Here is a 23,862-nt window from a genome sequence, read left to right as displayed (position 1 = left end):
TTAGGATATAATCCTAGCAGTGGAATTGCTGGGTCAAAAGGCAGGTCAATTATTATTTTTCTGAGAAAATTCCATACTGTTTTCCATAATGGTTGTACCAGTCTTCAATCCCACCAACAGTGGACTAAGGACCCCTTTTCCCCACACCCTCTCCAACATTTGTTGTTTGTTGCTTTGTTTATGATAGCCATCCTGACTGGTGTACAGTGGTATCTCATTGTGGTTTTAATTTGCATCTCTCTGATAGCTAACGATATTGAGCATCTCTTCATGTGTCTCTGAATGTTCTGTATATCCTCCTTGGAGAAGTGTCTGTTCAAGTCCTTTTCCCATTTCTTAATTGGGTTGGGTGTCTTCTTAGAGTGGAGTCGTGTAAGTTCTTTGTATATTTTGGAGATTAAACCTTTGTCTGAGGTATCATTGGCAAATATGTTTTCCCATACAGTTGGTTGTCTTTTTAATTTAATACTGTTTTCTTTAGGTCTGCAAAAGCTTTTAATTTTGATGAGATCCCATTTGTTTATTCTTTCCTTTATATTCCTTGCTCTAGGGGACTTGTCAGTAAAAATGTTGATGCGTGAAATATCTGAGATTTTCTTGCCAATGTTCTCCTCTAGGACTTTAATGGTTTCAAGGCTTATATTTAAGTCTTTTATCCACCTTGAATTTATTTTGGTGTATGGTGTAAGTCTGTGCTCAAGTTTCATTTTTTTGCACATAGCTGTCCAGTTCTCCCAACACCATTTGTTGAAGAGGCTATCTTTACTTCATTTTATGTTACTGCCCCCTTTGTCAAATATTAATTGACTGTAGAGAGCTAGGTTTATTTCTGGGCTCTCTGTTCTGTTCCATTGGTCTATGTGCCTGTTTCTATGCCAGTACCAGGCTGTTTTGATTACAGTGGCCTTGTAATACAGGAATATTTTTAGTTCAATTACACAGAAGACTTATAAAGGTAAAAGGATGATAAATAGCACAGAAGTCTTGTTCTAGTCTTGGCTCTTGTTATGGATTTGCTATGAAGTTTTAGTTTTATTTCTTGAAAATGCCATGCCTTAATTAAGACTATGAAAACCATTAACTACCACTGAACATCTATATATAACCTATTTGCTTTTAGACTTGTTTAATAAATGATCTACAGTGTTTACTACATGCTCATTATTCTGATATATATGTTTATGGGTACATGTGTATATATGTACACATGTAATAGTCACAGAAGCTCTATGAAGTAAGTATGATTATTATACACTTTACATATGGGAAAACTAAGGTACTGGAAGGTAGCTATGGTCCTACCACCAATAAGTGGCTATTTAAAAACAACCATGAATTCAAACCTAGGCAGGTTGCTGCAGAGACTGTGTTCTTAACCACTACTCTACATCATCTCTCAAATATTAAGTGAAAATAAACACTAGCATTGCATAGCTCATGCATTGAAAAATTCCATGAGAAAAAGTGATCCTGAATTATGAAACACTTATTCTTTATGTTGTATACACATAGTCTCATTTTCCAGATCTCACTAATATATTTTTATCTTGATATTTATGCACAAACATTGTTTTGAGTTTTTTATTTAAATTCTAATACTTGGCAGGCCCTTCTATGTGAATCTTTGATGACATTAATTTGCTATTCTTTCCCCTTTAGCAGCTTGAAAGTAGTCACATGAAAGAGCTCAGAAGCTGCTGCTCCTCTGCCCTTTGGGAGGCCAGCAGTGAAGGCTGGCCAGGCTGCATAGTCTCAGCCTCGGTGGGGTGTGGGGGAGAGTAAACCTGTGTGCTTGGTATTTTGTGAGAGAAAATCAGCAGTAAAGGTAACAATTTTCTTTTAAAGAAACTATAGATATAGAGCACTGTGTCATTAATTTAGTTGGAAAAGTACAAAGTTGTAAGACTTAAAGATTTTATTCCAGCACAACTAACACATCATCCCTCTCTCCAGTATCTGTAACCACCTGTTTAACTCAGTTAGGCCTCTGTAAATTCTGGGAATTACTTGTGCAAATCCCAAACTCATCTTTCATGAGACTCAGATTGGGAGTAAAAAATGAAGCTGAACAACAGTTAAGTAAGGGTGCTTTTAACTGAAAGTAGAATTATCTGAGAAAGAAGACAGGGACTTACACCAAGAGTAAGAATTGGACTCCATCACATTATAACATGTCTGACACATTACCTTGCAAAAAAATCACCAATATTTATATACAGGACTTGTCATAAATTCCAATATGTAATCTGAATTTCATAAATTTCATATAATCCATATGATTCCATATAACTCTCAACAAATAGGACTGATAACCCCTGTATGTACAACCCAAGAGGCTAAGATGACTTACTCAAGCCATAAACCTAGCAAGTATCGGAGCAGGTATTTTTTTTAACATCGGCTCCTGAAGGTTTTTTTTAATTTCCCTTTTTACCCACTGAAATACACTGCTTCATACTTATGACCATTACCTCATGTAGACTACTAACTTATACTTACTAGCATTCCCCCAAAATGAAGGACTGAATAAAGTAATAAAGGAACCAGAAGTAGGCACTTCAATATTTGTTATAGCTTAGCATTGTTATAAAAATGTGTAAGACAAAATTAACGGACCACTAGAAACTACTCTAACAGTATTCACATTTCAGAGAGCTGCTTTAGGGTTTCAAGAATTTAATTATAAAATGGAGACATTACATGAAGGGTGACATAAAAAGTCAAGTATTAGCATTTACTTAAATTACTACCTTAAAGTGAAAAGAAAACTAAAACATTTTAAGGATTGTAGAAAACTCCCGCTTTCTAACACGGTTATGTAATGTCACACTCAGGTTAATATGAAGTCTAAATATATTGTCTTTTATAACATGAACAGATAGACAATTTCCAATTAATTATAAAAATAATCATATTTATCATCAAAACTATACTGAACACAATTCAGGCTTGCTTTGAGATTCAGAAGTCATTTAGAATCTTGTAATACTGCAAGGGTAGTTATCAGTATTCTTATTAATTACAAAACACTAAGTAATCCAGGTTCAATCATCATTATCTTCCAGCTACAACAGCAGTTGATGATACCATTCTTTTTACTCCCACAACTGAAATATCTTTATCCCTTTTATTCCCTCCATTCTAACTAGCTTTGGTCTGTTCTTACCACCACCCCCTGCCTCAGTTTTATGCTTCTAAGAGCCCTTCTTTCAGTGCTGCTGCCAGACTGTCAATTCTTTTATACAGTCCAGGACCTGCCAACTGCATAGCACATCATTTTGAAACTTAGCCTTATTTTCCAGATCACCTTATTTTCAAGGTCACCTTATTTTCAAGGTCATAGTCTAACTCAGTTTATCTTTCCAAATTATTGTTCATTATCCCCACAACAAGCAGCCCATGAATAAGTCATCCAAACCTGTGTACTCAATTTAACCCAAACGTGCAGCGCTTATTCCTACCTCTTCCTTCTTGGAAATTACTACAACTAAAACCATCGTCATCATCATCAACGTTATCATCAAAAGCAAATATATATTGCTTATTATGCATGAGGAAATAGACATTTAGACATTTTAGCTTACATAATTTTCACAATAACCTTGTGAAAAGATGCTAATATAAACATTCTCATTTCACAGGAGGTCCAAAGCAGTCAAGCAAGTCATGTGAGGTAACACAGCTAGTAAATTGTAGAGCCAGAATTCAAATCAGTTTGGTTCAAGACTCTATATTGAACCACTATGCCTCTCAATTACCAATTAATACAATTTTCTTATTGTCAGTTCCATAATTAACCATTCATTATTTCACATATGCTCCTTTATCTTTTTTAAAATTTTTATTTATTTATTTTTTTAGAATGGAAGGGAAGGAGAGAAGGAGAGAAATATCAATGTATGGTTGCTTCTGGTGCATCCCCTGCTGGGAACTGGCCCCTGCTGGGAACTGGCCTGCAACTCGGACATGCGCCCTGATGGGGAATTGAACTGCAATCTTTTGGTTCGCAGGCCCATGCTCAATCCACTGAGCTACACCAGCCAGGGCTCCTTTATTTTTTTAATAAATTCTAAAATTAATTATAAAATCAACCAATTGTTTTATTTATTTCAGAAGCCCATTAATATTAGATATCCAGTTAGCTTCAAATAAATGTCTCTAAGGAAGATCATTTTATTTAAAAATAATATATAAAAGCAAAGATCAAGAATTATGATTAGTCAAAACCTATACAACTATATCTCTTGTCACTAACAAAGTCCTCTGAGCCAGGATTTGCCCATAGCAAGAGCACTAAGAGAATAAAGGCTACAGCAGGCACTGGCAATAGCTGCTTGCAGATTTTTCCATCAGAGGGGCTGCAGGACAGCGGCTGACTGCAAGAAAGACCAGAGATCCTGAAAACTTGCTTTGAAGCTGTAGTTGCCCAGCAAGTATACTTATTTAGATTGTAGGTTGCAATAAAAATAGCAACATTTCCAAAAGATGCTCTTACTTATACTCTACATAAAATTGGGAAAATAGAAATACTAATATTAGTTAAATTATTATTCATTTATTAACTATGGGGAAGGTTAGGGAGCACCCCACTAACCCCTCAAAATTTTACAGTGTCACTGGTGACTGATCATGCTGATGTTCTGAAGGAAGAATAAAATAAAAGTTTAGGGATGCTTAGAGACTTAGAAGAGTCAACTTTCTTTCAAATAAAGAATATAACTTTTTGAAAGAAAAAAGAAAGCTCTTATGCTTTAAAGTACAACTCAGCAATAAAAAGAAACTAACTAGTAATTTGTGAAACAACATGGCTAGTTCTTATAAAACATTGTGCTAAGCTAAAGAGCCAAATACAAAAGAGCAGATATTGTTTTCAAGAATTATAAAGGCTCTGGGATTTATTGTATAAACTTATAAGTTTCATGAATGCTGGCAGAGGACACTAGACTCCCAGTCAGAGACAAAGAACTTTCTTAGTCACAGCAATAGGGTAATCCAGACCACCACACCTGCACAAACCATGGGTTGTGATACAAAAGAAAGATCCAGGAGCTTAAAGGAAATTTGCTCCAGTATAACAGGCAGTAAGCCTGCCTGACCTTTGCCAGAGGGACACATTGTCTTAGTCCACTGCATAATTACAAACCTGCCCTTTTCTTAGGAAAAAGACATTATCTCTTATTTCCAAGGTCATTCACTATACCCACATGTCTTCAGAAAAGTCCTGAACAAAAGCAGTCAGTATCTCTGCTCACAAGACAATCAGAATCATAAAATACTTAAGGAGAAATATCTCCTAATACCTATATGTTTTCATTCATACAACATTTCTAGGGCAGGCAAAATTAGTCTATGGTAGAAAAAAATCAAAACACCCATTTTTTGGAGACAGAGATAACTAAAGGATCACAAAGGAAATATTGTCTATATTTTGAATATTATATGTGTAATATAAATATCATGAAGGGACTATTATATAGGGGTGATAGTTACAAAGGTGTACTTATTTGTCAAACATCAGACTGTACACATAAAAGTAATGTAAATTACGTGTAAATTATGTATGCACATACTGGGTATAAAATTATACCCAAATAAAGTACATATAAAAAGAAAATTTGATGATCATAGCTTCTAGACTGTTATCATCTCAAGGCTAATGATTACTGAGAAGAAATTAGTCAATTTAGTATTCCTAATCGGTGCTCATAAAGGTTGCTTGCACCTAATTATTAATAATGTTTAAAATGAGCCTCTAAGTATTCCTCCTTGTCCTATGTTGATTTGAAATTCCATTACATTAAATTTTTCAAAAATTTAATGTGATTGTGCTTGCTTATAAATATTAATACATGTGAATATCAAGGAACCATTATAAATTTAATTTAAAAAATAAATTTTCTAAATAATAAATTATTTTGATTCACATTAGTTTTAATAATGTGGTGAGTTGTTCAAAAAGATAAAAACTTGTGCACACTATAATAAGGTTATTTGAAAAGATATTCTTATTTATATCATAAAACTAGTTGACTAACTGATTTAGAAAACAATACTTTTCAAGGACTTCCAGACAAGATGGCAGTGTAGGCAGACATAGCTCACCTCTTCCCACAGCCACATCAAAATTACAACAAAAATATAGAACAACCATCACTCAGAACCATCAGAAATGGAGTTCAATGGAAGTCTGACAACTATGGAATAAAAGAAATCACATCTACCCAGACTGGTAGGAGAGGTGCAGATGCAGAACAGGCTGGTCCCTCACCATCATGTGGTGGATAAAAATTCAAGAGGGATATTTCAAGAGCAAGGAGTCCTAGCCCTATACCAGGTGCCCCAGGCCTGGCTTGCAGTGCCAGGAAGATAAGTCCCCACAATTTCTGGCTGCAAAAACTAGTGAGGATTGAGCCAATGGAAGAAAGTGCTAGAGTACCAAGCAGTTTCTCTTTTAGAGTGCACGCGAGGACTCACTTATGCAGACTCACTCCCTCTGAGCTCTAGCACCAGGGTAGCAGCATGAAAGGCATCCATGGCATACAGGGAGAGACTAAAGTATCTGGCATCAAGGCAAGAAGAGGCCATTGTCCTTCTAAACTCCCTTCTCACAGAACTGGCAAGCTGGTGCTGTATCTGAGACTCCAACAAGCTGGCTAACACTGTTTAACCCTTAGCCTTATTTTCAAGATCACCTTATTTTCAAGGTCACCTTATTTTCAAGGTCATAGTCTAACTCAGTTTACCTTTCCAAATTATTGTTCATTATCCCCACAACAAGCACCCCATGAAAAAGTCATCCAAACCTCCATCTCTTGGAGACCCCCAGAGACTTTGTGCTGATTTACCCAAGCTGCTTTTCCATATTAATGGCTGGTCTTGGCCCATTCTTCACAACTTCATAAATCCTCTCAAATAAACAACAGCTGTACTCAGTGAATCCCAGGCCCAGCACTAGCAGCAGCCAGCCTAGATTCAAAGCTTGGCTTTGCCTGGGAATCTCCAGTCCCAGTACAAGTAGCAGCCACCTCAGATTTCTTTATAACTCAGGTAGGATGCCCCCAGGTAAAACACAGGTGGGGGCTGATGTAGGCATGCAGCCCCCAGGAAACCTCTAGGCCAGCACACCCAGTAGATAGCTCGAAACCATGTCAGAATAACGCCACCCTGCCCCTGCATATTAAATCCTGCATAAAGGGCAGAGGTTGGTGGTAAGTGGTCACAGCCTATTCTTGCAGCTGACTGGCCTGGGTAAATCCCTCTCATTGATCTGCCAACAGCAATCAAGGCTCAAACAAGAGGAGGTGTACTCAGTCCACATGAAGGGTGTACCTCACACACCCAGCTTAGGCGATTAGGGACGATGTGCCACTGGACTTCACAGGACACCTACTACATTAGGCCACACTACTAAGACAGAGTCAAAGAAGCTCTACCTAACACATAGAGAAAAACACAGGAAGGCTGCCAAAATGAGGAGACAAAGAAACATGGCTCAAATGAGAGAACAGATCAAAACTCCAGAAAAAGAGCCAAACAAAATGGAGATAAGCAATCTATCAGATACAGAGTTCAAAACACTGGTTATAAGGATGCTCAAGGAACTTAGTGATGGCCTCAACAGCTTAAAAAAGATCAGTCATAAATAAAGGGTACACTAATTAAAGTAAAGAACAATTTACAGGGAACCAACAGTAGAGTGGATGAAGCTGAGTATCAAATCAATGATATGGAACATAAGCAAAAAGGACCAATCAGAATAACAAGAAGAAAAAAGAATTTAAAAGAAACCAGGATAGTATAAGCATGCTCTGGGATGCTTATACTATACAACTTCAAGAGGTCCAACATTCACATTATAGATGTGCCAGAAGGAGAAGAGAAAGAGCAAGAAATTTGAAATCTACTGGAAAAAAATAATTAGGGAAAACTTCCCTAATTTAGTGAAAGAAATAGACATGCAAGCTCAGGAAGCACAGAGACTCCCCAACAAGATGGATGTAAAGAGGTCCACTCCAAGACACATCAACATTAAAATGCCAAAGGTAAAACATAAAGAGAAGACCTTCAAAACAGCAAGAGAAAAGAAGTTAGTTACCTACAGTGGAGTGCCCATATGACTGTCAGCTGATTTCTCAAAGGAAACTTTGCAGGCTAGAAAGGATTGAGAAGAAATATTCAAAGTCATGAAAAGCAAGGGCCTACAGCTAAGATTGCTCTACCCAGCAAAGACATCATTTAGAATAGAAGGGCAGATAAAGAGCTTCCCAGCAAAGAAGTAACTAAAGGAGCTCATCATCACCAATTATATATGAAATGTTAAAGGGACTTATTTAAGAAAAAGAAGATCAAAACTATGAACAATAAAATGGCAAAAAATACATCTCTATTGACAATTGAATATAAAAAAACAAACTAAGCAAACAAGAAGAACAGAAACAGAATCATGGATAAAGAAAACATTTTGATGGTTGCCAGTTGGGAGGTGGATGAGGGAGAATAAGTGAAAAGGTGAGAGGATTAAGAAGTACAAATAGGTAGTTACAGAATAGCCATGGGGATGTAAAGTACAGTATAGAAAATAGAATAGCCAAACAACTTACATGCATGACCCATGGACATGAACAATAGTGTGGGGATGGGCTGAGAAAGTGGGCATTGCTGGATGGAAGGGGGACAAAGGGGGAATAATTAGGACAACTGTAATAGTGTAATCAATAAAATATAATTAAAAAATAAAACTAGGGTTAAATCATAAAATAACCCCCCCCCCCCAAATAATAGTAGTACTAGTTACCTTGGACAGGAACTGAAAGTAAGAAAGACGTTTCTAATATACTCAGAGATGAAAGGGAAAAATCATTTCCTCCTGAGAATTAAACTAAAAATCTCCCAAAGAATGGAGGTCAGTGCATCTATGGGCTGTAAAGAAAAGAAGTTGTCTGTCTAAAAAAAAAACAATACTTTTCAAATAAATGTTCAAAATTCAATTAAGACAGTAGAAAAATAATTGAAATTTAAAAGTTACAAAGACTTTCACTATTTTCCTTTCACTTAACCTATTTAAATTTAGTAAAAATATCTGGTGTCTATTAAGTGGTAATTTATGCCAGCAAAGCTTGAAAAGCAAAAGTTTAAGCTTTAGTTTTCATTTACAAAATAATTTTAAACGCTTTACTCTAGTATATATATTTAGATGACTTTTATTTATATTAAAATATTCTTTGAAAAATAAGATAGTAGAGCTAAATGAAATTATAAGATGGGTTATTATTTTAGTACATATTTTAAGTTTAAAAATTTGTCTTGCTCTTATATTACATCATCCTTCATTTTTTTCTAATTAAAACTTAGAAAGAAGGAAAGTAATTCCTACATTTACTAAATGGAAGACACAAGAGACTGCTGTATCTTCATTTCCAAGAAAAATATTGTCTTGTGCCTGTAACTTTGCCATAATAGAGCAAATATTTTTGGTTCAGATCTTAGTGACTGTGCCAAAATCCATACTCAGGCATAAGTAGTTTCTCATTTTGTAACTAATCTCACATACTGCATAATATATTTACCACTTATAAATCTCCCTAATTACACACAAATTCAATGATTGCGTAGTTTACACCTTCATTAGCAGTAATATGGGGAAAGTGAAAACTCTTTGCAAGTCATCAGAACCCAAAGGTTATTAATAATGCAAATTAAATTGATATACCAGTATTTACAATATTGGTCTTTCATCTCAGCATAATAAATCAACTTTCCATTATGAACTAAGGAGCTATCTAATAACTAATATAAAATATTTTGTTACATTTGAATATTTATAATAACTAAATTGGTCCATACGTTATTTCTACTACACTTTTGAAAGATCTAGTTAAGTTATGGTAGCTATTACTTCAAATACTGAATCAAAAAACTGCTATCGCATTCTATAAGTATAATCACCCACCCCATAATCTTTTCATCAGTTCCATCTGTACACCAAATTTCTAATATCTGATAGATTTGGGCCTGCAACAATGGCAATTTTATCTGTTTTAATGTAATATAAAGTCACAATAGTAAAATGGAAGTAAGCAACATTGAATACAGTGTATTCAAACTATACTGTTCTTTTAATTGTTTTTTTAGGCAAGTTTCTTTGCACTGAAGATAAATCAATTTCTACTTTCTGCATTGAGCCCTGATAATAAAACTGTTGAGTAAAACTTCAGATCCAAGTCTTTATAGCACCTCTGTTCTCTAGCCCATTTTATACCTCAAAATCCTAGAAAGAAGAAACCTATGAGAAATTTTACTGTTTTTTCCCCCTTAGTTATCAATGGTTACCAGGGTAAAACAAAAATTGCCCTTTCCCAAGGCAGCACAAATAATTTTTTGCTCACATTGCTAAATTTATTCCCCAGATGTACACCTTTCCTAAATTATCAAGCCATCTTTCAGATTTGAGATGCATACCTGCATCTTTAAGGAAGTACCTGTTCATCAGAAGTCAGCGGGGGAAACCCTGACACCAAAACACAAGTGTTATGTGACTTATACACACCACAACCTATGCTTTCTCTGAATATATTTGAATGACTATTTATAATCTCCTCAATTAGAGATAAATAAATCTCTAGGGTTACAAGTTCAATAATTAAAAGGGTTTTCCTCAAGGATATGCTGCCTACTAATGGCCAGGTGGTATCTCGGTTTCTAGCAAAGCATACTTAGTAATGCTAAGAGTTCATTACAGTCCTGAAGAAAGTTTTCTGCAATTTTGTGAATAGATACGACAGGTAAACATGGGCAAAAGAAGTGTTTGAGAGCTCAAATAAGCAATACTTTTCTAGATGTTAGAACCCAGCTTTCCTTAGCAGTATTTTCAAAATTTAGCTAAAAGAACATTATTTTCCTCTATAAGAATATCTCAGCTCCATGTGGAGCCTATTCTATTACAATTGAATAGGCTTTTGCTGACATTCTCCCACTCTACTATATTCTCTGTCATTACTCTAAATAGACACTTTCTGCCCTGGGCTAGAGTCAATAATCAAAAGAGGCAAAATTTGTTGGAATAAAAATGGCTGGGCACAAAAGGAAAACCGTTGCATCAATAGTTAATGTGTTTTTCTTTAATTGTGTCTTAGGCCTGATCTTTATCTTACCAACCAGATGAAAAATTTCTCAAGGTCAAAGATTTGTCTTATAATTCCCCCCATGCATAGCACAGAATGGAACATGAAGTGGATTCTCAATATGTGCTTATCTAATGATTGAAATGTAAATGATAAAGAGGCTATACAGCAAGGAGCATATAGAGGGTATCTAATTCAGCCTATTAGTCAGCAAAGATGATTTTCCTTCTCTGGATTAATTTGATTTGAGCAAATTGGGAAAAAATAATGAAGCTCTTTCCCAGAAAATGTGCTTGGAATACCTGCCCTCCTATATCGTCTCTAATAGAAATGCAGTAAATTCTTCTGGTTTTAAATATTTATTTTTGATAAAGCCCTGTAAAATTACCTATGACCTAAAATGTCCATGATATATTTGTTACTGAAAACATAAATATTTATGCAATGACAAATAGTAATTTGTCATTGACAGTTTTATCCAAAGGAAATTCTTCCTAACTATTCCTCATCTTTCTTTAAAATCTTAATTAATTTAACTTAACAAAGTTTGTCCAAAATCTTCCATTATAAATGAATATTATTTGTCATAGTTGTCACAGATACTATTACTTATTTAGAAAAATGGTTATAATTTTTGGCATCTAAACACTAAATTTTCTTTCTGGTCAAAACCCCCCACATCTTCTTTTGTTTACCTGTAAAATCACTGAAGCAGCAATCTATTATATTTAGGTAGGTACACTGATCAGAGTTTGAATTAGTAATAAAAAAAATTTGAAACAGACTTAAAAGCGAAATATGAGGAACCATTCAAGATAATCATGATATCAATATATTTTCATTGATAGGTAATTATATCAAATCTAGAGAAAACATGCTCACCAATAACATATACATATATATGTATGTATACATGTATAATCTATACTTGGTATGTATGGCTTGTATAGTACGCACTTGAGAGCGCTAAACAATAATAAAAGGTAGCATAGTACCTGATATCTCCTCAGACTCTATACTAAGGATAGAAATATTGAAATTGTACTTATCTATAGGTAAGACTGTGGGGCATCTCAGGTATCAGAACATAACAAGTGCATCCCCAAACAGTGCACAAGTCATCTAGAAAAAATATAATTCATAGGTGATGCAATGACCTTCAGGTATTTTTCCAAATAACTGAAGAATGGAACATGAACTTCCTCAGGGAAGCAAGCATTTGCTGATGGCTCTGATAAAGTTTTAACTATTTATAGCACCATATATATTCCCTCTGTGGCATTTGTCACAAATATAATTTTATACTTATTTGTGTGGTCCTTTTAGTGATGTCTAGTCACCCAAGTATACCAAGTAAGCTCTCTGAGAGTAATTACCATGTCTGTTTTGTGTTTGGGAATAAGGGTAGTAATCGTATCTCTTCAATGGAAACAATGCCTGTCATATAAGAGACAGTCAATAAATACTGTTGTCAAATTTGTTGAATGAATAGAATACAGGTGAATGTTGAATACTAAAAATGTAAACTAAGTTATGGTGTACATGTTCCAATTAACATCATGAGACATAGGAATCACCAACTGAGAAGTCTGAAAACAGAGCCCTTCATATTGATAGGATACTTAAGAGTTTTGAAAATTTTAGTTTAAGTAATAGCTAATAAACTTACTAATCAATACATGTAAAAGCTTTTGTTCCAGGAACTGAAGGTATGACCCACCCTGACTCCAGGAGACCATAAGCAGTTCCACCTCTGTTCCTCAGGAAGACTACAAGCAATCAAGGTGGTATCTAAGCTGTTGTACTTAGAGTGAAATGACCACTGCTCAGGACACAGATAAAGACCACCACCCAGGGTGAGAATGCTGAAGTTGTTTTTTTTTTTAATTCAATTAACTTTTTTCTGAATTCCAATCCCCTTACATTTATAAAAAGGGCCATTTTAAAATGGAATTTAAGATGGTCTGTTAGGGTATGAACCTGCCATCTTCTCAGATCACCAGCCATCTAAATAAAGCACCCATAAAGATTTGATCGCTTAGATTTATAGGCTCTGGGGCTTTGAGATCTTCTTGAGGCATTTTTGGTCTGTTCGCGCCGGTTAAGTGTGAGGAGAGGAACCTTGGGCTCCCAGGTCACTGGGTTGTGACGCTGTATGTGGGGGCGTGGTCAGAGCGGGGAAATGGCTGGCCCCCTCTGCTGTTTCTCGCCCCTGGGTGAGGAACAGAACCACACCTAAAACAAAAGCAAACTAAAAGGACAGCTAGATCAGGAGTGGAAACATAGAAAGGAAGATCTCAAGGAGGGTTAGCAACAGGGGAGTGGGAGAAGGAGAAGAGGGGAGAAGGTACAGAAAATAAGTGGCATAGACAGTAGATAGAAAATAGATGGGGGGCAAGAATAGTATGGGAAATACAGAATCTAAAGAACTTGAGGCACATGGTCATAAACTAAAGGGGGGGAATGGTGGGGGAGGGGGGATAGGGTGGAGGGGAATGAAGGGGAGAATAGAACAACTGTAATGGCATAATCAATAAAATATAAATATCAAAAAAAGATTTGATTGCTGTCATTACTTATTGGGTTTTGTAGTGATGGGCAGCCCAAACTCCGGTGTCTTTTCTGGTTTCAAATATTGTCGGTATTCAAGAGGTAAGATGGGAGAACACACAGAAAAGATGGCTGAGGAATTGTCAGAACATGCAGCATTTAGGACAGGGGTATGATGGGAGTCAAAGAGAAAAAAACTAACAGTGAGTGATGCAACAAGGATAAGCAGGTAGGAAACTGAAGAGGGGCCATAGAGTGTGGATATCAAAAGTGACTAGAAAATTTAAGCAGAAAGTGTTTCAGAGTGGTAGAAACAGAATTAAAAGGGGAATGAAAAAAATAGGGTACCAAGTTTATGCTTCCAAGAAAATCAGTAGTGAAGATAGAGAAATAGTCATAATTTAGTGGTATGGGTTTTCTTAAACTGTATGAGGGACTGAGAGACATATTCATAGACAGACAGACAGAAAACTGTATCACAGAAATTTTCTGTGAATGCCGTCTTAGTCTTATGTGGGGGGCAGGTGAGTGAAGAGGGGTTATGAAGAGTTTGATGGACAATAGGAAGAGATCTGTGATTCAGATCTCTGTGACATTTTGCTTTGGAACTGATTATTTATTATAACCAAACCACATCCCTTCTTCTGAGTTTTTATGGGTTCCTTTGTTTTAGTCATCACTAGGATTGTCAAAGGAGGTAATCAGGAGACTCCTTTCTCTCTAAATCTCTCTGAGCCCTTCCTAACTTTCATTCAATTTGTGTGCTACCAATAACATAGTAATTGCCACCTTCTACTGTGTTAATTATTGACCACATACCAAATTCCCACATTTCAGTTAGTAGTGTTATATTTATAACTTGAATTCAAATTCTTCATACTTTGTATCTGACTTGCAAAAGTAATAATTTGGATACCATCATCATTTACTTTAGCTTTTTTAATTACTTTTTCTCTTTAACAAAAAATGTATATATTATTTATCATTTATTAAAAGCTATAATGAAATAAATGGAGCTTTACAAATAATGAATCTCGGTGCCTCTAAACATTACATGCAAAAATTTGTCGATATCTAAACTTCAGGCATTTTATAATTATTTTTGCAACTAAGCTCAAGGAAATAATATATTTGGAGTGAGTTGGACTGCATGTGTTCCATACATGTCAATTCCTTGTCTTGGGAAACATTCAGATCCACTTAATACAAAGCTTTATGGAGGTTATTTTCTTTGACTTGTAAAAATGGTCAACAGAAGCCAAGCCAGTCACATATTACAATCATATTTGTAATATGATCTGTAGAATTTGCTAAAGGCATCATCTTGATTTTGAGGGGATTTGTTAACTAAGAGGATAAGAGATGTGTTCCAGATTACAGAAACAGTACCATAATATCCAACGGTACATTCTACCCTCAGTTGTGAAGAAGGATACCTCCTAGGTGTAAATCATGCAGATACTTTAACTTATAAATGTAATTAACTGCTGGAAACTACATACTCAAAGATGTGGAACAGGAAAAATTTCATTTTGGAGGATATTCTCAAACTTTGATGAATGCATATAAACTAAAATAAACCATTAATACAATGCAACCTGACTGACAAAATAATATAAATTTAAGGTCAAAAGTAAAAATAATTAAAAGGAAAATGTAGAAAAAAAACATTAAATGAATTTCACTGAAGAACACCTAACTGGAAAACTAGAAAATTTCTTTATGGGCAACAAAATCAAGAATAACAAAAGGATAAAAATATCTCCTCCCTTGGCCTTGGCTGGTGTGGCTCAGTGCATTGTCTGCCTCCATACCAAAGGGTCACCGGTTCAATTCCTAGTCAGGGCACATGCCTGAGTTGCAGGCCAGGACCCCAGCAGGATTTTGAGAGACAACCATACATTGATGTTTCTGTCCCTCTCTTTCTCCCTCTCTTCCCTTCTCTAAAAATAAAAAAAAATAAATCTTAAAAAAAATCTTCTCTCCTAAAATGAGGGTTTATATGGATGTTTCTTTGCTTAATGGGAAACACTTCACTTTAGAATTAATACTATATGCCCACACATAAATATAACTAGAAGCTATTTTTTAAACTCTCCATTAAACATCCTCACTATGTATTTTGCCTCAGACTATCTGTTAGAACATTTATTTATACTTTTATAGCATCTCACACTTAGAAAGCAAAAGACACAGCCATGTCTTGAAGATGGTCCAGGGGTCACCCCAGGGACTTAGCAGAGAGGTTTCTTCTCCCACATCAGTGCCTTTTGCTGACAGAATTGGCTTTGCCTATTGGGAGCTACCACTGATCAGTGACTAGAAAGCATTCAGGAAATTCAGCTTTCCATCACTGACAGAAAGAAGTGGGCAATGTAAAAATAGCATTATACACTAGGGATTTGTTGAGATTTCTTAGCAGTGACAGAGTAAGAATGGTTATACCATGTTTTCATGTGGCAAGATCATGAGTAACACTGTTATCAGATGCTGATGTTCAAATGTTTATGGTGTAATCACAGTTTGTAGTTTTTCCTTCAAAGGTCACAAAACATTATGTTTGGTATTAAATATTATATAGTCTTTCATGAACAGATTAAATTCTGCAGGGTATAGATAAAAAGTGATGTTTTTACAATGTCAAGTTTATTCTCCAGTGGTACCGTACACTCTATCTGAAGAAAATTATAAAGATAAACATGATTATAGATACAGGTAGAGATAATGTTTCAAAACTTAGTCATACGATTCTGTGTAAGGACGTGTGTCAGTTACTCTCCATCTACCATCCATAGCCCTCACTCCCACAGCATCATCCTGCCATTCTCTGCCCTGACAAGGAATGTATTTCTTAAAAGTTCTTCAATTTAACCATCTAGAGTGAATTTTATTTTCCCACAAAGACCATAAGTAAAACACGTATCACTCACAAAAAGACAAAAGATGAACCAATGTACTACCATATATTTCTAAATGTTTTAATCACAATTCATTTCACATTATGACTTCAAAACTGACTCATGAAAACAATGGTATCCATAACCTCCATTTCCACTTTACATGGTTGAATTATTACTGTGACTTGATAACCATTTGTGCTTTGCAATTTTACTATACAGATAGTATATGAGCTCTGCAAGACCTAGGACTCTACAGTTAATAGATGCTAATTATTTTTTTAAAAGAAATTGATCAATGATACAGCATGATATAGAAAGGGGATGGACTTCTAAGTGAGAAGTCTGGGGTTGAAGTCCCGGAACTGGTACTTCCTAGTTTGTACAAGTGATCTTGCACAAATTTGACTAGCTTTTGTTTCTTCGCTTGTTAGATGGAGGAAATAAAAACTCACTCATAGGATTGTTGTGAGAAAAAAAAACAAACCATGAATATGAGTATTTAACGAAAAAGCAATTAGCATAGTTATTGGCTTATACAGGAAAAAGTAGATTTACAGTTTTGAGTATGTAAAACAAAGAGTTTAATCTTGTATTATTTATTTATTTATTATTGTTATTAACCTACTTTTGCCCACCCCTGCATTTAAAGCAAAGATAGTTGGAATACCTACATTAAAGATTTAATAAAACATAAATAATCTCTGAAGCCAGAAATAAAATATTAGGTATTGAGATGCTTCTGTTTTCCTACAATTATCAGCCTAAAATCAAAATGATTTAGAGAAGCTGCAAATCAGTTAGTACTGGAATGTCACTCATGAGTAAGAATATACTCCTAATTCCTCCAACACACATACCCATGCTAGTCAAATCCCTGTGCTTAGAGAACATATGTTCTTCTATATCACTTATTTGTTCATTCACTAATATTCATTGAGAGTCTCCTATGCTCCAGACACTGTTCTAAGTGCTAGGGACAAAACAGTGAACAAAATATGCCATCAACATATCTTGGAAACAATAACATCATCTCCCAGAATTTGTAGTGCATTTCTTTCATGAAAATCTTATCTTCTACTCTTGATCCTACATTTATTTACCTCTAGGTCAGGGCTGGACTTCATGACCACTGATCAAAGAGTTAACCCACAAGGTCCTACAGATACATTTAACACGTACATGATAAAAAAAAAGAAAGGCAGAATTTTACACAAAAAGGGAGCCCAATAATCTGGCCCATATGATTTGTGTTTCTAGAAAATTATAGAATACTGCCAAACTGCATAAAAGCTATTTTTAAAACCCTGTATTACCTTTTTTAAAAAATATATTTTATTGATTATGCCATTACAGTTGTTCTATTTCCCCCCTTCAAACCCTTGAAGGGGGTTTTCATCAAGGTATTACCTTGATTATGGAAAATAATTCCTGCACTTATGCAAATAAAAAACCCTGAGGCCAAATATTCATTCACTTCTTATTTCTTTGGACAAAATTTTCCAAGTGCCTATTAGACAATAGACAGACTCTCGGTCTTTAGAATAAGTTTCCTAGTGATCCTTATATAATCAAATCCATAAAATAATACCATTCAGGAAGGGAATCTAGATATTGCTTAGTGACTTCTGACTCTATTTTTATACTAGATAACATGATATAATCATAATTAGACAATTTCTAATCATAGAGAGCTCTGAATTTTGGGGGGGAGACTGAGATATTACATTTGGGATAATTAGTAAAGCCAGTATTAAATATATCAGTAGTGTATTTTCTCAATCAAGTGTTATTTGGATGCTTATTGTCAAACTACAATCCAGAGATGCATCCCAAGTACCTTCCTTTATCTTACAAAATGAAGGGTTGAAAAGTGTACAGTACGAAAAGTATTCTCTGATCCACTGTGTTCTAAGACACTTAAAGTAACAAGCCATGTGGGCTAGTGAAGGGGGTAAAGAAGATATTCATATTAAAGTTAAATATCACAGTGAAATAGTCTAGACCAAATATCCACCTAGGAGAAGACCTGATAATCAGGTACTACTTCACTACGAAGAAAAACAGCTTATCATGATTCTAATTCATTTGGAAAATGAAATATATATTTGTTATAACTTTATTGGTTTCATATCTAATGCTTTTACAATTATTTTTAGATAAACTAGACACCTACCTTTTTGATAAAGATAAAAAGTACCTTGGAATTGTTTACTTGTTAACTAGATCTGGAGGAGGATAAGCACTTCATTTGTTTTCAATTAAGAAGCAGATCCTTTTCTAAAGAAATTGAAAGGTACTTCTTTTACCATAGAAAAACATGAGTGAGGCCCATTGTTTCATACATTCGTATATTCAACAAATATTGACTGAATGTCACTCTAGTCCTTGGCATTGTGAATAAGAGGTCTATCCAAAAGGTATCCAGCCATGTAACATGAAAAATAAACACATTTATTGAAGAAGATACAAGAAACATTGAACATAGGACAACGATGCCTCAGTCCCCTTAAAAGTAGGCACCTTGGGACCTCACACAGTTCTCCCAGTCACCATCAGCTGCCCCATCATATTTTACTGAATCTTATCAATGGTCTGCAATCTCTTCCTTTCAAAGGTGATTTTAGTTTTGGGAAGAGCCAGAAGTCCCAGGGCACCAAATCTGGGCTGTAGGGGGACTGAGCTCTTTGATCAGTGGGTATTAAGTCCAGCCTTGACCTAGAGATGAGTATAAATATAGGGTCAAGAGTAGGAGATAAGATTTTCATGAAAGAAATGCACTCAAAATTCTGGGAGATGACATTACTGTCTCCAAGATGACTGATCTGATGTTTTGCCAAAAAAACTTTGCACGAGACATGATGCATGAGCAGGCGCACTGTTGTGACAAAACACCTATCATCAGTTACCCATACCTGCTGCTTTCTGAATCATCTGAATAGTTTCCATGCAGGAATGTTAAAGCTTACTGCAAAATTTTAACACAGATTCATTGTTTTACTTGCTCAGTCATTTTGAATGTGAAGGCCACACAGTACACATGCTCACTCAAGGGCATCTGCCACCCCCACTGATTAGGAGAGTGAAGATGTCATTGTTCATGCATGTGCATTCCAGTCCACTCTCCTTGACTGCCAGGTTACATCAAGGTTCCACAAACTGTTCTCGTTATATTAACAATGGCTAGACTTTCTCCAGACAGACCTCGTATGATATGAATAGGCTTACATTAAGCAATTCTCAAAAAAAAACAAATGTAGAAAGAGATGTTGTTTTTCAAAAAGCACAATGTTCCTGTGGCTGAACACAGAAATGAAGAAATTAGCATCGTAGTCAACCAGATGGTACTTCAGGTTTTGCTTGTTAGAAATCTTCCAAATGGAATGCCTAAAATATTAATAAGCCAGCAAAATGATTTGGAAAAATATAGTTTATCATACTATTCCCCAAGAGATAAATTTATTACCTGAAGAAAGCTAGTAAAAATATTTGAAATTGTTCAGATGAACTCTGAACTTACTGATATTTTAGATGCCTGACTCACGGAAATTACAACTTTTTGTATCTGTTAATCATCATTTAGAAGAGCTGTTCTTATTTAGGGGTAATCCTTATTCCATCCCACTGCACCCACCCTCTCAGGAGGCATTTGGCAATATCAGATATGTATTTGGTTGTCACAACAGGGCAGAGGGGTTCTACTGGTATCCAGTAGGTAGCAGCCAGGGATGTGGCTAAACTAAATATCTTGCGATGTACAGATCAGACAACACAACAAAGAATTGTCTGACAAAAAATGTCAATAATTCTGAAGTTGAGAAACCCTAATTTAGAATATACAAATGGTGATGAAAAGCCAGAGAAAGAGTGATCTAAAGAATTTTAGGCCAAATGAACCTGAATAAGACCTCTGACAGTATTTTATTCTAAATGAGCACTTAAAGTCTGAATATTAAAACAAGTCTGGATATTAAAACACTTAAGTCTGGATATTAAAACAAGTCAAGCAAGTCTTTTAATATAAAATCAAGCAAGTGTTTTAAACCAAAATTTTTTTTTTTCAAAAAGTGATTAATGACAGATGGTGCCACAGTAAGAGAAGAGGAAATCCAGACAGGCTGTTTTCCATTTGTCTTGGTGCCTGTGTCTACAACTCTGCCACACTCCGTAAACAAAAATAAATAAATAAATAAATAAGTAGGTGATTAATTTAATCAGACTTAAGAGTAGCATGTTACCAAAGTATGCATCACAATGTACTTGCCCATATCTATAATTTGATTTAATGATGCATCTGCTGTAGGTTACTGTCTCTTCTTGGGAACAAATTTGAGTTCTAATAGAATCTTTGATGATAACAATAAAATCCTTTTATAGTTATATGCACATAACTATCAAAATATGTTTACCCCTGATGTACCACCATGACTAGTACATGTTATGCATATAAAAGATTTTGACATCATTAAAGACAACCAGACAAAAAGTAGTAAAGGTGTTATTGCATACTTGATTCAGAAGAGTAAGACTTATCTCTACTCTGATATCATTGAATAGACAACTGTTGAATATTATAATTATTATCATCTGAAATGAGCAGTTCTTTATCAGCACTTATTCAGAGGAATTGACATAGCTACACCTCATATCCAATCACAACAGTCTAGGACTCATGCATAAGTAAAAAGCATACGAGCAATATTCATCTGTGTGAATTTTATTTAAGAACATGTAGTACTTTCAAAGCACTGTTATAATAGCTTTGAAAATATCAATTTATTTAGTCTTCATGGAAATCCTATGAATTAGATGCTATTATAATACAAATATCTATGAAGAAACTGAGATATGAAAAGGTTAATTCTCACACCCATGTCATTGGAATCTAATTATATCTTTCCTACAGTACTGTTACAATTGCCAACTGATCATCTACCCTCCAATTGCTCTCCTTACAATTCACATTCTATCTAAAGAGACAGTATTTCTATTTTCAAAGTGATTCTATAGCAATTTTCCTTAGAATATCTACTCATTCATTTCTATGCTTAAAAATCTCCAATGACTCCTGATTTCTTACTAGATTATTATGATGAAAAACAATAGAATTTCTAGCAACAACAGCTAATATTTTTTCTTGTTTTCTGTATATAATCTATAATCCCTGCATTAATCACTTGACATGCATTATCTTACTTAAACCCAGCTGTCATGGTATGGAATTCAGGGTATGTCACAATCTGACTGGAATCTGCACATTTTCCCTTGCTTCTATGTCTTTCTGTGCAGACAGGTTCCTTCCTTTGGTGACTTTTCCTCTCTTTTTTTTTATGGCTCAGCCCTGCTCTTCAGCTCCTCCAGAGCTAGGCATTCTATTCTGTTCCCAATGCACATCAAACAAACACTGATATTATAGCATTTATTATATCATATTGTAATCTAATCTTCATATACATGTCTCCTTTATCAGTGTTTGAAAAATTCATTCCAGATATGTTTATGTTTCTGCCATGTAAAAAGTACTAAACAAACTTACTGAGTAGATGTCTCAGGAAATCAGGGGAAGAAAATCAGTGTTTGTTGTCAATTTTGAGCAGCAGGAAAATCCAAATCTACTTCTTTGATCAAGATTTTTTGCATAAGGTGAAATTTCAGGAGTCACTTAAAAAATGGAAGAAAAAAATACTTGGCAGGTTTGAGAGTATTTCTGTTTTAATAGTAATGCTTGGGAAGCAGTATAAGCATGAGTGTACAAAAGAAAGCACTATGCTGTTCTACTTTGGACAAGAAGAGAACTAAGGTAAAAAGAAGAGATGAGTGAAATAGTTCAACACACTCGGGTAAAATTTTTCATATATGAAATAAAGGTTCCAGCCCTGGCCGGTGTGGCTAAATTGGTTGGGCATCATCCTGCAAGCCAAAAGGTCATGGGTTTGATTTCCAGTTAGGGCACATGTCTAGGTTTGTGCATTCAGTCCCTAGTCAGGGCACATACAAAAGACAACCAATCAATGTTTTTCTCCCTCTCTTTCTTCCTCCCTTCCCCTCTCTCTAAACCCTCCCTCCCTTCTTCTCTTTCTAAAAGCAAAAACAAACAAACAAACAAACAACATCTCTGAGTGGATAAGCCTGGCAATGGGAGACATTCAGGAAGAGGAATCTCTTCCTCAAGTTGGAAGTGACCTTGCCATATCTCAACTTTCATAACACTTTCATGGAAATATTGTGGCTCAAAAGTTTTAATTTTGCCTTTTTATTATTATTATGCATCTTATTAGCCCAAATAGGAAATATGCCCCATTCTCCGCTTATACATGGAGTATTAGAAATAAATACACCAGAGAAATTTATGGAGATTTCCTTACTGCCTTGAGATAATTATATTGATTGTACTAGGTTACCATAAAGTAATCATATTGCTGCTTCTTCATTATTAATGCATAACTTGTCACACCTAAAAATAAATATGCATTTCTTTTTCATACTATCTTTTTCTTTTTAATTTAAAAAAGTGAAATTTAATGCACGACTTTCTCCTAAATGAGATACAGGCAGCATTTTTCCTTTGTCTTAGAAGTTTCTTTTTTTCCTCTTACGAGGTATTTAAAACAGACACTGCCATAAGTAAAGGGTTCTTAAAAAAATTTATTGCTGTTCAAGTCCAGTTTTCTGCCTTTCCCCACATTATTTTTTCATATTTGACATTTAGTATTTGTAACACATATATTGGGTTGGCCAAAACATCTGTGTGGTTTTCTTCCATAAAATAAAAGATACATTTTTAATTTTTACCAATCATTTCATTGGTCTGGATATTTTGAGTATGGTGGGTCTCTCCCATGTGGTCTAGAGTTGACTGTTCTCAATTAATGTCTTGGTTTGATCGTTATCAACTTCAGTGGGTCTACCTGACCATGGAGCATCATCCAAGCAAACAGTCTCTGGCACAAAACTTGGCCAACCACATTTGACACATTCAATCAGTCACAGCACCTTCTCCATACACTACACAAATCTTTTTTTGTGTTTTAGGTGTATTTTTGCCTGTCTTAAAATAATAAAGCATAAAAATATGCCAAAAATGTTGCATATTTTCTTCTACCTTTGATATCAAAATGAATACACAAAAATTCACCAATTTTGATAAGTTTTTTTTAATGCATGCTGATATAACAGCTGTCAAATCTCTACTAGAGCCATCTTAAAGAAAAAACTAAATGAACCTTTTGGCCAAACCAATAGCATCAATGTTTTGTATCATATCAGACAATATATATGTAGGTACTGACAGCTGA

The 23,862-nt window shown here is 35.0% G+C and overlaps 1 protein-coding gene and 1 non-coding gene across 2 annotated transcripts in view; one reads left to right on the top strand and one right to left on the bottom strand.

Annotated features, from left to right (window-relative positions):
• ARHGAP24 (Rho GTPase activating protein 24) overlaps positions 1 to 23,862 on the bottom strand; it is a 513,936-nt gene that overhangs the window by 441,443 nt on the left and 48,631 nt on the right. The window lies entirely within an intron of this gene.
• LOC119045674 (small nucleolar RNA SNORA55) lies at positions 20,609 to 20,733 on the top strand. The gene has a single exon (XR_005081843.2). It is a non-coding gene; the product is annotated as a small nucleolar RNA SNORA55 (small nucleolar RNA).

Source organism: Artibeus jamaicensis, unplaced genomic scaffold, assembly GCF_021234435.1.
Source record: "Artibeus jamaicensis isolate MK-2021 breed Jamaican fruit bat unplaced genomic scaffold, CSHL_Jam_final contig_452, whole genome shotgun sequence".
NCBI lineage: Eukaryota > Metazoa > Chordata > Mammalia > Chiroptera > Phyllostomidae > Artibeus > Artibeus jamaicensis.
Note: the sequence above shows the minus strand (reverse complement) of the source record. Positions and strands in the feature narration are given on the sequence as shown.